Source organism: Odontomachus brunneus, unplaced genomic scaffold (assembly GCF_010583005.1).
Source record: "Odontomachus brunneus isolate Ranch 3 - 2012 unplaced genomic scaffold, Obru_v1 Obru_scaffold_040, whole genome shotgun sequence".
Lineage (NCBI taxonomy): Eukaryota > Metazoa > Arthropoda > Insecta > Hymenoptera > Formicidae > Odontomachus > Odontomachus brunneus.
In genome coordinates this window covers 804,321-817,382 of record NW_022639490.1, presented here as the reverse complement: position 1 = coordinate 817,382, position 13,062 = coordinate 804,321, and the positions used below count along the sequence as shown (strand labels likewise).

At 29.7% G+C, this 13,062-nt stretch overlaps 1 protein-coding gene and 3 long non-coding RNA genes across 14 annotated transcripts in view; 1 reads left to right on the top strand and 3 right to left on the bottom strand.

Annotated features, from left to right (window-relative positions):
* LOC116844201 overlaps positions 1–1,032 on the bottom strand; it is a 4,341-nt gene extending 3,309 nt beyond the window's left edge. The window contains exon 1 of the long non-coding RNA XR_004378011.1: positions 498–1,032. This is a non-coding gene — a long non-coding RNA (uncharacterized LOC116844201). The remainder of the gene's footprint in view (positions 1–497) is intronic.
* LOC116844192 overlaps positions 1–13,062 on the top strand; it is a 280,321-nt gene that overhangs the window by 76,799 nt on the left and 190,460 nt on the right. The gene's annotated exons all lie outside the window — the stretch shown is intronic.
* On the bottom strand, positions 3,410–4,897 carry LOC116844207. Its single transcript, XR_004378024.1, has 2 exons — positions 3,713–4,897; positions 3,410–3,546 (listed from the first exon to the last, which is right to left on the bottom strand). It is a non-coding gene; the product is annotated as an uncharacterized LOC116844207 (long non-coding RNA).
* The window catches only part of LOC116844205, a 6,495-nt gene continuing 1,283 nt past the window's right edge, over positions 7,851–13,062 (bottom strand). For 3 of the 7 annotated variants that reach the window (XR_004378015.1, XR_004378016.1, XR_004378018.1), the window contains 5 exons: positions 10,750–12,896; positions 10,108–10,479; positions 9,178–9,965; positions 8,135–8,599; positions 7,851–7,996 (listed from right to left, as the gene is read on the bottom strand). This is a non-coding gene — a long non-coding RNA (uncharacterized LOC116844205). Of the gene's footprint in view, positions 7,997–8,134; positions 8,600–9,004; positions 9,039–9,177; positions 9,966–10,107; positions 10,480–10,749; positions 12,897–13,062 lie in introns of all 7 variants that reach the window. The other 4 variants (XR_004378019.1, XR_004378021.1, XR_004378020.1 and 1 more) reach the window with 4 other exon arrangements.

The window sequence follows — 13,062 nt, the reverse complement described above, 5'->3', positions numbered from 1 at the left end:
GTCAAACTGATGTGATCAGTAAATACATCTTTTTAAACGCCACAACTTTTATCTGAAACATTTTTTTCTAAAATGCTTAGTTTTCGAGATATTTCACCGGTCCGGGACTTTTTGAACACCCTGTATATAAACATATATAAAATAATTATTCCCAATAAACACAAAGTATCATCAATGTTACAATGTCAGCTCAATCATATGGTATATTACGTAACTGTTACTTTGTTATATAACAAAGTAACAGATACATAATATACCATATGATTGAGTTGACATTGTAATATGGATGATACTTTGTGTTTACTGGGTTGTTTAATATATAAGCAACAATATATAATTTATATATAATTTGCAAGTAACTTTTTTTTGTTTAATACTATGCAATCGCATTTAAAGATTAATATTAACAAAAACAAAAAATTTCTTTTTTCTGTGTAAAGTGGAAAGTGTTAGACTGTAATTATATCCCTCCACCCATATTCTGTCATTACACTCACCATTACTCTTGCATGCGACATTTTCCATCACGATTTTTTCTTTTGCCTTCCGGGCAAGGAATATTTTTTTCCGGGAAAGACAGGATATTTTTAGAAAATTTTATAAAAGTCGACGATTTATTCGTGCTTTCCTGATATGTTTTAAATAGAATCACAGTGACCGTCAGTATTACAATTATCAACATAACGTTCATGAGAAGTTTCATTTTGCAGCGATATCCTGAAAGGTTGCACATTTTGAATAACAAGATGACTGACAAATGGAAATTCATATATCGTTTGTTCATAGGAACAATTATACTTATAGTTTCATAGGCACTATTTCCCTCAGCCGATCATCTTTTTTTCCCAGTTATTTCGAATTTTAATTCTTTTCTTATATTTGACTATCCAAGATTTATCAATTCATTTATCCAAGATTTTTATGAATTTTCTTGACTTCATTTACTAGTTTCTTTAATTGTCTGAGTTCTCTCGCAATCTTCCGTCGCTAAGTAAAAAAATCCGACTGGTTGACCTCTAGCACGTAAACAAGCTCTGCAACGCCGTCATTGGTTTGCCTTTTATACTTTCCTGAACGTATATTTACGTAACACTACGTGTTGTAGTGTAAAACTGGTTATTGACGAAATTCTGCAGTTACTTTTTTCTCAAAGAAACGTACGGCACGTGTATGTCACAGATCTCTGCTTCCGTGAAGTTATTATTCCTAAATAAAAAATCACGACCGTGATTTGAGCGCCTAGTTTGAGCGCAACCGCCATTGCAATACTGAGCGGCCGTGATATATTTACGCGAAGCCACTTCCTGGACGGCGAATTGTTACGTAACAAACTCGTTTACCAAAACGAGTTACCAAACATATATCTAACACAGAATAATGTAACATACAAAAAATAAGTACATAACAAAGTCTAATAACAAATAAAGTGATTAGAAAAATAATATAATATATTATAATTAATCATATTCACTTGGCGCAAATTTCCTGATATCATTAATTTTGTAGTAGAAAAGTACGAATTTGTTGTACGAATTATTTTATAATATAATGTTTTGTACGAATTATTTTGTATGACAATTTTCTTTTTTTACGGAGCGCAAGTACTAGGCGCAAGTACTAGGCGCTCTTTTTTTACCTTTCTTCAAAAGGTAAGTTTTTTAGGTATAAGTTACGAAGAGTAACAACGTCGAAAAAGATAAGCTCGCGTTCATTCGGGAATTAGATATCTCTTATAGTCATTTTCGTAAAATTGCGGAATTACTGTCGGTTTTATAAATATTCACTTCTTCTCGAAATTAATATATTTAAATATAAATAATTGAAGTGCAACAATGTGTGAATAAATATCCTACAGTTTTCTATTTATTTCGCGTACTTACTAATATCAATATTTCAGTTTACGATATCTTTGTTACAATTAAAATTTTGAATGTTAAATCGATTTAAAATTTTATATGTTAAATCGATAATTACCTGCAGGTTTTTCTATAATTGTATTATAAGACGACATATTCCATAAATATCTTTTCTGAAACCTTTCGGACAATTTCTATTAGGAACTTCCTTTATTGCAGATTTTCCTTCGGGTTTGCAATGGCCACCAGTATCGCGATGATCAGGAAAACGTTAAGGAAAATCTTCATTGTAAATTGAAAGCCTAAATTTGAATTATTCATAATATAAGGATAAAAAATTGGTATATAATACGCATAACTGTACATCAAACTTCTTTAATTAATAATTAAATATCTACGTAGTCATTTGGAAAATGGTAGAGGACTTTTTTGTTTAGTTTCACTTAATATATAAACATATAGCGACAGACATTACCATATCAGTTTCGCGACAGTTCATCTACCATACACTGAGAAAAATTTCTGGTAATAATTATCCAGCCTGTGTTATAGTTACTACATTTAATGAAATAGTATCAACTAAATATAACAGGTGAATTACTATATGAAACTTAATGTTACTAACAATTTTGTAATTATTACCACACATTTGGTAACATTTACCATATTGGTTACTATTTACCAAATGGTATGGTAAAACGCATTTGATAAGTATCAAACTTTTTTTTCAGTGTACGCGTAATTATTCACGAATCTTTTTTAATTAATAATTTAGAATTTTACGTGATTGTTCGCAAAATGGTAGAGGAACTTTTTATTCAGTTTGACGTAATCTACTTGCAACTCCTCTGTCAATTACCCGCCACCCTAAATATGTACAATAGACTTCTATAAGAAAGAATTGCCGCCGTCTATATCTTCTCAAGTTTTACTTGTATCACGTTTACTCCGTGTTACGTAGTAATTGACAGGATTTTGCAAGTATTTGCAGGATTTCAAGATGCATATACGTTAATTAAAATCGTTTGTACATCTTACGCGTTAGCACATAATTTAATATTGTGTCTTAGACGTTGTGGTTTTTTGCTTGTGTGAAATATGACGGTTTATAATTAAGAAGTGTTTATGACATTTACGGAACTGTTCAATACTGTTACAAAATAAAAGTTTCTGAGGTTCTGAAGTTATGCAGCAGCTGGTTAAAATTTTTCTGCGATATATTCCTGCGTTGTTTTTTCGTGTATATATAAACTTATGAACTTACTGCAATATTTTCTTAACGAATCGAAGTTCTCTCGTTGCACTATGATTTGATGTTTCGATATTTCGCGTAATAAATACACATTGTCACTTTGCCGCCGCGAGTCTGCGATTTATATTTATGCCGTTTCCTGACTGCATGCTATAACGTGAAAAAACCGGTTAAAAAGCTAGTGTTACCTCTTTTATATAAACGAAAAATTACACTTCCTAAAATATAACATTAAGCCGCATAAATAATTAATTAACACATTCATTTGAAGGGGAATTACAAAATAATACACATCATCAGATATTAATTAAGAAACTTTACATATTTTTTTATTTTTTATATAATTTTACACATATATTATTATCCTATCCCATCAATTTTATTGGATACCTCGGTAATTTCTATATTGTAAAAAGACATCGATAGTCCTCTTTGTATCTGCAAGCAAGCAAGTAAGCAAAATGTCAGAACGTATAGAAAAGTACATAAATTTGCGAATTCTGATAGATCAGACATATTTTTTCGTATATAAAATTCTATCTATTGCATTAAAATTCGTCATTACCTGTATGTGTCTTTAACATCATACTTTGCTGTGACATACCTTGTTGATCTTTCTGTAGTCCTTCTGGGCAAATTACTTAAAAAGATTTCGTGCGAACACGTACGATATGACCCCCATGCGGTCTTCTTCGGCGATTATATTTTGGGGAACGGGTGTAAGGTGTAAATTGTGTTGTCTGTGTCTTAATCAATTCCTTGGGTGCTTCAGTAGATACATCGCATGTTCCCAGTGATATCATGCTGATAGATATCAGCGTCATTATTAAGAAAACATAAAGGAATGCTTTCATTGTATCGTATAAAAATGTCGATATTTTAAAAATAAAAATATTGAAGTTGAAATTCTTCTTGGCAACTTCTTCACTACCTCAATTTTTTCTCACAAACACTTTTTGGTCGATCTTCTAAATTTTCTCATACGCACTATTTCCACAACTTAATTTCTCACACGTACCAATTAGTTTTTAAACATCATTTAAGAATTTTGCATGGATTTGAATCTTACTGTTACGTCTTACCGTTTTGTAGAATTTACACGTATTGTGATTTCCATTCCGCGCACGTATTATTTATAGTTTATTCGAATGGTATTATGTAAGTTTCATAATGAGAAAACTGGTTTTACAGAATATCCTGTTTTGCTACAACCAATATCAATATGTTTGAAGCGTCACAATTTCTTGAAAATAAAGGATAAAGAAGTGATTGTTACTTTTCTTATGTTCCGCGAAAAATGGCATTATTTATTTTTACAAAATACTGACATAGCTTCTCGAATATTTTATTGTTTAGAAGAAGTTGGGAAATAAATCTATGCTTTGTACGCCAGTCCAAAGAATGACGCTGCTTATCGCAACTGTTCGTTTAATAACCCCCCTCAAACGTCGCAGAGAAAAATAGTTCAGATCTTTGCAACTTGAATTTAATAAGAAATAATTATGTAACCAGTAGATAGTATTTTATTAACTATTTATTATTTAACTATCGTAAAATAACGATTATGTAAAACTGATTTTATTGAGATCTCCTAATCAAATATTTTCTTGCACAGAGTTCTAAGTATTGTACACACTATCGGATATTAATTAAGAAACTTTACATATTTTTTATTTTTTATACAATTTTATATATATATATTATTCCATATTTATCCGTCTATCCCATCATTTTTATTGGATACTTCGGCAATTTCTATAATGTAAAAGATCATCGGTAAGCAACTTTGTATCTGCAAGTAAGTAAGTGAGCAAAACGTCAGAAAAATACATAGAGAAAAATACATAAATTTGCGAATTTTGGTAGATCAGATATATTTTCTCGTATATACAATTTTGTACTGCAGTTAAACTCATCATTACCTGTATGTGTCTTCAACATTATACTTTCTCGCGACATATTCCATGTTGATCTTTTTGTAGTCCTTCTGGGCAAATTCCACTACGAAATCTCATACGAGTATCTATGATATGACCCTTAAGCGGTATTCGTTTACTATTTTTTGGATAAAGGATGGAAGGTGTTGTAAATTGTGTTGTCTGTGTTTCAATCAATTCCTTGGGTGCTTCAGTAGATACATTGCATGTTCCCAGTGGTATCATGTTGATCGATATCAGCGCCATTATCAAGAAAACATAAAGGAATGTTTTCATTATATCGTGTAAAAATATCGATATTTTCCACAACTTAAAAATAAAAATATTGAAGTTGAAGTTGAAATTCTTCTTGCCAACTTCTCCACTACTTCAACTTTTTCTCACAAACACTTTTTGGTCGATTTCCCAAATTTTCTCATACGCACTGTTCCCGCAACTTAATTTTCTACTTAATTTTTTATTATCAATTATTTTTTATACATAATTTAACAATTTAACATGGATTCGAGTCTTACTGACACGTCTTACCGTTTTGTCGAATTTACACGTATTGTGATTTCCATTCCGCGCACATACTATTTATAATGCATTATAATGGTATTATGCAAGTTTCATAATGATCAATGAGAAAACCGGCTTTATACGGAATATCCTGTTTTCATACAAGCAGTAAATCACTATGTTTGAAGCGCCATAATTACTTGAAAATAGAGTATGAAGAAGTGATTGTTACATTTCTTATGTTCCGCGAAAAGTGGCATTATTTATTGTTACAAAATATTGGCATAGCTTCTCGAATATTTTATTGTTTAGAAGAAGTTGGGAAATAAATCTATACTTTGTATGCCAGTTCAGAGAATGCTTATCGATGCCGATGGTTATCGGAACTCCTCGTTTAATAATCCCACTCAAACGTTGCAGAGAAAAATGGTTTATCTTAGCAATGGTTAGATCTTTGCAATTTGAGTTTTAATAAGAAATAATCTTATGTAATCACAATAGAAAGTATTTTATTAACTATTTATTATGTAACTATCATAAAATAACGATTATGTAAACTTATTTTACCGAGATTTTCTAATCGAATATTTTTTTCGCACAGAATTCTAAAAAACGTACACACCGTTGTTGTTTTATTGTTCTATTGTTTATATATCATCAAATTAATTTATTGATTGTTTCAGATGATATATATAGGATAATATAATGATCGACATCAACAATGAAAATTTAAATTTATTCATATTTATTCTATGCTTTAAGCTATTTCGTGTTTCTTGCGAATTACCCTCATTTATCTATATTATTTACTAATCTTCCCGTCGTGCAAGTTGTCAATATTTTTGGGGCCGCGAACAAATATAGAAAATTGCATAAATAAATGTATGAAACGTAAACTCGGATAGATCCGACAAAATCTCTGATATACAATTCCATCTGTCGTGATCAAAATTAATAAGTCCTAAATTGACAGTTATCTGCATATATCTTCGATATTATATCCTCTCATATCGCGCGTGAATCAACATTTGATTTCCTGGATAAATCGAAACATGACCTTTTGGAGACGCAATGTTTATGATATAACTATGTTTCTGTCCATTACGACGAAATGTTACATGTTTTCGTGGTAGATCCAATTTGTGTTGTTATATTGCCATTCCGTGTGCTCTTTCGGACATTCCCAGTGTAATTATATCGATTACTATCAGCATAATTACCAGTAGAGCATGAAGGAATGCTTTCATATTGTATTGTGGAAAAATGGCAATATTACTCACGACGCAAAAATCGAGAAATTGAGAATAAAAATTCGGGCTCTCCTTAGCGACTTTTTTCATTATATCGAAACAGTTCTTTGTTCAATCTTTCTAATATCTTCAAATGCTGCTTTTGTAACTTAATTCTTCCCTTCTATCGGTATATCGGTTAATTTGCATTCCACTGAAGAAAATAACATGAGTTTGAGATGCATCTAATCGTTTCGAATATGTACTTTTACTTCTATCCTGCACAGATACTATTTATAATAGTATTACGCATCTTGTAAGTTTCATAATCGTCAATGAAAAATCGTCTGTTTACGTTTAAAATATGATAATTAGTTGCAGATAGAAGATAAAAAGATGACTGTTACTAATTTGTTTATGTTCCACGTTAATTGCATTAATCATTCATTGTTAGAGATTACTTCATTGTTATTAATTCATTGTCATTCACTGCAATTCACTGTTAGAAATTGTTGCTTTCTCACTTCTTTTTTTAGATATTTAATGTGTGGGAGATTAGAAAATATATTCACACTGAAAGAAAAATGTTTGATATTTGTAACTATAATCATATAGAGAAATAGTTACTATAAATTTTGGTCAAGAAAACCATTTTTTAGTCAATTGTACTATAATGTTAATGATAATAACCTTATATGCATGTTACTATTACTATCTTCGTGTAACAATAAAAAAATATAATTGAGGCCAAATTGGGCCTTAATTAATATTCTATGATATAAGCTTCTATGATATAAGCAAACAGTATATAATATTAAATTATATTAATAAACGACGAATTACATTACACGGCGGATAATTATATTATTAATACTATTTTTAATAAAACTTGGCAACATAGTTGATACACTTGACGGTAAGCCCTTTGGACTATTCTTATTAATATTGTGCGTAATGATTGTTATTAACAAATTATCATGAGAGTATTGAAACTCTTTATTGTGTTGTATGAAAATTTTTGTTTAGTTATCATGTAGTAATACAGAGGATTTGCACAATAACACAAAAATCGATATTAATTATATTTATATTTATTTATACATCTGTGGGTTTGCTATATATTATCATAAATCTCTTGAATTATCTCTTATTTCATTATTTCTATGCTAGTTCATTTAAAAGAGAATGATAACATCATAAAAGTTGCTGATACTTTTGGACCTGCAAATAAATATGAAATATGGGAATACTATATATGAATGTAAAAAATATAAATTCCGATAAATCAGAATTTTCTTTTATACAATTGTACATATCGCATGTATAGTTGATATTAGTAAAACCTAAACTGATAATTACCTGTTTACATGAAGATCATATATTCTGTGATTTTAACGTCTTTGTACATCGCGACATATTCCGTGTGGATCTTCCCTTTGTCCAATGTTTGGACATTTCTTATAAAATGTCTTACTTTTTACCACGGCAATGTTAGGATCTGCACCTCCAGCTCCACATCCATATGCACATCCACATCCACATTCAGTTACAGGTGGAATAGTAGTTGCAGCTGGACTAGGAGGTAGGTAAGTTGGTGACATATATGGTGTACGTGGTGTAGATATGCGTTGCGGAGAAGGATACCGAAAATGTAAGCTCTTAAATGTAAGAAGTTTGGTGATGCTGAACGTTGGTCCTCCAATGTTGTCCTTCGAAGCTATCCCCAGCGTAGTTACATTGATAATTATCAGAACAATCATTAAGAAAGCATGAAGGAATGCCGCCATTATGCTGTGTCACAACTTTACTTATTTTCACACTACCCTAAAAAAATTATATTAAACAATATGCCGTTTAGCAACTTTAAAATTTTTTCGGAATTTTAAAAATAAATTCTTTCTTTTGGATTATTTTGTCTTTTTATAATTATGCTATTTTTTCATTTCGAACTGTTATATCGATCAATTTTTATGATGTTCGTGAAACTATTACACTAATTTGAATTGGACGTTGAAAAAGTTATTTTTTAAAAGTAACTTAATGTTGTTACACAACGAGTTAACTAAAAAAGTAAAATTATTATCGTTATCTTTATTTGTCCTCAAAAATAAATTGTTCGTATTATTGTTATTCGAGAAGTAACGGGTCGTTACAATTTCTATACAGGTACAGATGTATTCTATATGAGCAAAGTAACAATACAGTGAGAATTATTCTTGTTATTATTACCTGAAGAAACGTAAATGTGTTACCGTTACAGTTACTAACAAAAAAAGAAATAACAATATTAACAAATCGTTATTAAAAAAGTCATTTTTAATCACAACGACGATTTCAATAACGTCTCACTTTCTAACTTTGAAGCACATATTAACGTTTCGACGAAGAAACACACATTGTACCTTCTGTTTAGGATCTGGGAAGAATCTTTGAGCTTTGAGCTATTAAGATCCTTGATGCTACGACTTGTGCCGTGTGCATATGTGGACGCTATTTCTTTCCAATGCTCACTGCGCGGAAATAACTACGACAATATTTCCTTAAAACTGACCTTTATTGCTGCCGCGTCAAATATTCTTACAAGACTGACTAGCACGAAATATAGAACAGAAGAGAAAGGTAACTATTACAGTGCGGTGCGCTATACTATATGGCGATAAAAAAAAATGTTTAAACCGCTTCTATTGGCTGAACTATAACGTACACAATATCTCCATTCCATAAAGCGTCTGCTATTTATAATATTTTTCAATCCCCCGATTGGTTTCTTCGCATTACATAAACTCGTTATTGTCATACGAGAGTATCCTGGTTTCCTCTGTAATATATTCATCTTCGAACAAGTAATGAATTACTAAGAATTGTGTTTATATGCATATCTCAAAACAACACTTGAGTTCTTCACTACCGATAATAAGAATTATTATCTTAATTATTGTTGATTAATTGTATATTGAGAATGTCTTCATTGTGTTGTGTGAAAATTTTGTTTTATTATCCTGAAGTAATACAGAGGATTCAGGCAAAATAACAGAAAAATCGACATTAATCATGCATATTTATATTTATTCATACATCTGTGGAGGGTGACTGCGCATTATCGCACATCTCTTGAATTATCTCATTATCTCTGTGTTAGTTTATGTGAGAGAGAATAATGATATCATAAAAATTACTGATATTTTCGGACCTGTAAATAAATATAAATTGTGAGAATACTATAGATAAATGTAAAAAATTAAAATTCCGACAAATCAGAATTTTTCTTATATAACTTTATATATTATCGTATATATAAAGTTAAGATTAATCAATTTTAAACTAATAATTACCTGCTTACATGCAGTTGATATATTCTATGATTTTAACGGTATGCCTTATAGCGACACATTCCGCGTGCATCTATCCGTTGTCCAAATGGACATTGCATCTTATTTCTTACAACGGTGATACTTGGATAATATCCTACATTTGTATTCTGCATTGGTAAATACGTGCGTTGCGAAGCGGGATACCAACGATACCGATGATAAGTGTTATATGTAGGAAGATTATTGGCATTGAACGTTGGTGGTCTTCTGCAATTGTACCCACAAGCTGTCCCCAGCGTAATTATATTGATGATTATCAGAACGATCATTAACCAAGCATGGAGATATACCGTCATTGTGCTATGTCACAACTTTATTAGTTTTCACACTACCCTAATGTAAAAAAATTATATTAAACGAATGATACGTCGTTTAGCAACTTTAAAATTTTTTCGGAATTTAAATAAATTCTTTTTTCGGATCATTTTGTCATTTTTATAATTAAGTTATTTTTTTATTTCAAACTGTTATATCGACTAATTTTCATGATGTTTGTGAAGTTATTACACTAATCTGAATGTAATGTTCGATAAATTATTTTTTAAAAATAACTTAATATTGTTATACAATGAATTAACTAAAAAACAAAATCATTATCGTTACCTTTATTTGTTCTCCAAAATAAATTGTTCGTATTATCGTAGTATCGTTATTCGAGGGGTAACGGGTTGTTACAATTTTTGTTACTGTTTAACCGAGTTTAAGAGTCGTCTTTTATCATTTCTTGCTTTCCAATACGTGTATTTTACGTGTATTATTTACGTGTATTATTTATGTGGGCAAAGTAACAATACAAGTTGAGAATTATATTTGTTTATTATTATCTAACAAAACGTAGTTGCGTTACCATTATAGTTACTAACAAAAAAGAAGAGAGATAATTTCATTAACAAAGTTAGTAAAAAAAGTAATTTTTAATGATAATGACGATTTTAATAATGTGTCACTTCACAACTATATTTGAATTTCTAGCACACATTCCCGTCTCGACGAAGAAATACACATTGCACATTCTTCATAGAACGTCTGCTACTTATAGTATTTTCCAATCCCCCATTGGTTCTCCTGCATTATATAAACTTCATTATTGTTATACAAGTAAACCGGTTTCCTATATGATATATTGATCTTTAAACAAGCAATAAATTATTACAGATTCTGTTTATAGTCAAGTCTCAAGACGACACTTGAGTCCTTTCTTACCCATGATGAGAATTACCGTCATTTATATCAGTAAAATTGTTAAGACTAGTTAGATGAAAGACTGTTTTATCCAATTCAGACTTTATTAAGATCGGTAGAATTAGTAATTATAATGTAACACGACCTTCGCGAAGAGACTTTCTCTCAAGTAATTCTTATTTAATTTGATATTGCCCTCGCGAAGACTTACGCGAATACTTAAGACAATGTTTATTCTCGAGACAGCTGTTTCTGTTCAGCTGTGTAATATTTCTGTTATTTCTTTCAATAGGAACAATATATTCGAAGCGCACTTTTATGGACTCGTATGTGCAATTTTGTTTAACATTAAATTATGAATTTAGACGGCGTCGTATAAGTGTCCAAAATTAATATAAACTTCAAAAAAAGATTCGACGATGAATATGGCTCTACGTATAAGAGATAACGTTTTGACACTGTTTTCATGATTTATTACGGCTTAACCTATGCACATATATTTTACATACGCATTGTAATAACAAAAGTAATAATTACATTCATTCTTGTTATCCATAGAAATTCAAGAGGAAAAAAATATTTCTTAAGTCGTTATAAAAAAAGAGCAACGCATAATGCGATAACAACGTTATTATGCCTCACTTTTCGATTTTGTTTGAATTTTTTTAGTATATATTATCTTTTTAGTATATATAACCTTGATCTTTTCGTTGTTTTCTCAATATCATGCTTAAGCAATCAATATCTTGCTTAAAAAGTATGTTTATGACATGAATACTATCTAATGCACAAATAGTAATGAATATGTTCACACTGGCAGCATCTGAACACATCCAAATAGTGATAATTATATTATTTATATCTGACTTCAATGAAACATTCACTAGATGCTGAATACGATTTATACCAGCATTTGCATTTAGTGAATATGTTTCATTGGAGTTAGATGCAAATGATGTAGTTATCTCTATTTGGATGCGTTTAGATGTTGCCAGTGTGAACATATATTCATTACTATTAGCGCAATTATTAAGAAAACACAATGGAATGATTTCATTATGCCATTTGAAAATTTACGCGCGCCAATATTTTTCTTTACTTGTGATATCATATGATATAATATAATATAACATAATATAATATAATATAATATAATATAATATAATATAATATAATATAATATAAATTATATTAAATGGCTAATAATAATATTATTAATACTCTTTTTAATAAAACTTGACGTAATTGATACATCTGATAGTAAACGCTTGGGAATATTTCTATTGGTACTGAGCACAATGAATGTTACTGACATAATTATTAAGAAACTATTGAGAGTGCCTTGATTGCACTGTGTTAAAATCTTGGTTTAGTTATTCTGAGATAATACAGAAAATTTACACAAAATAACACAAAAATCAACATTAATCATGCTTATTTATATTTATTCATACATCTGTAATAGTTACTATATATTATCCTGTATTTCTTAAATTATCTCATTACCTCTGTAGTAGTTCATTTGAAAAAGAGTGATAGTATCATGAAAGTTATTGATATTTTTGAACCTACAAGTAAATATAAAATGTGAGAATACTATACTATACTATAAATACAAATTCCGATAAATCAAAATTTTTCTTATAGAGTTGTATATGTATATATATATATATATATATATATATATATATATATATATATATATATATATATATATATATATATATATATATA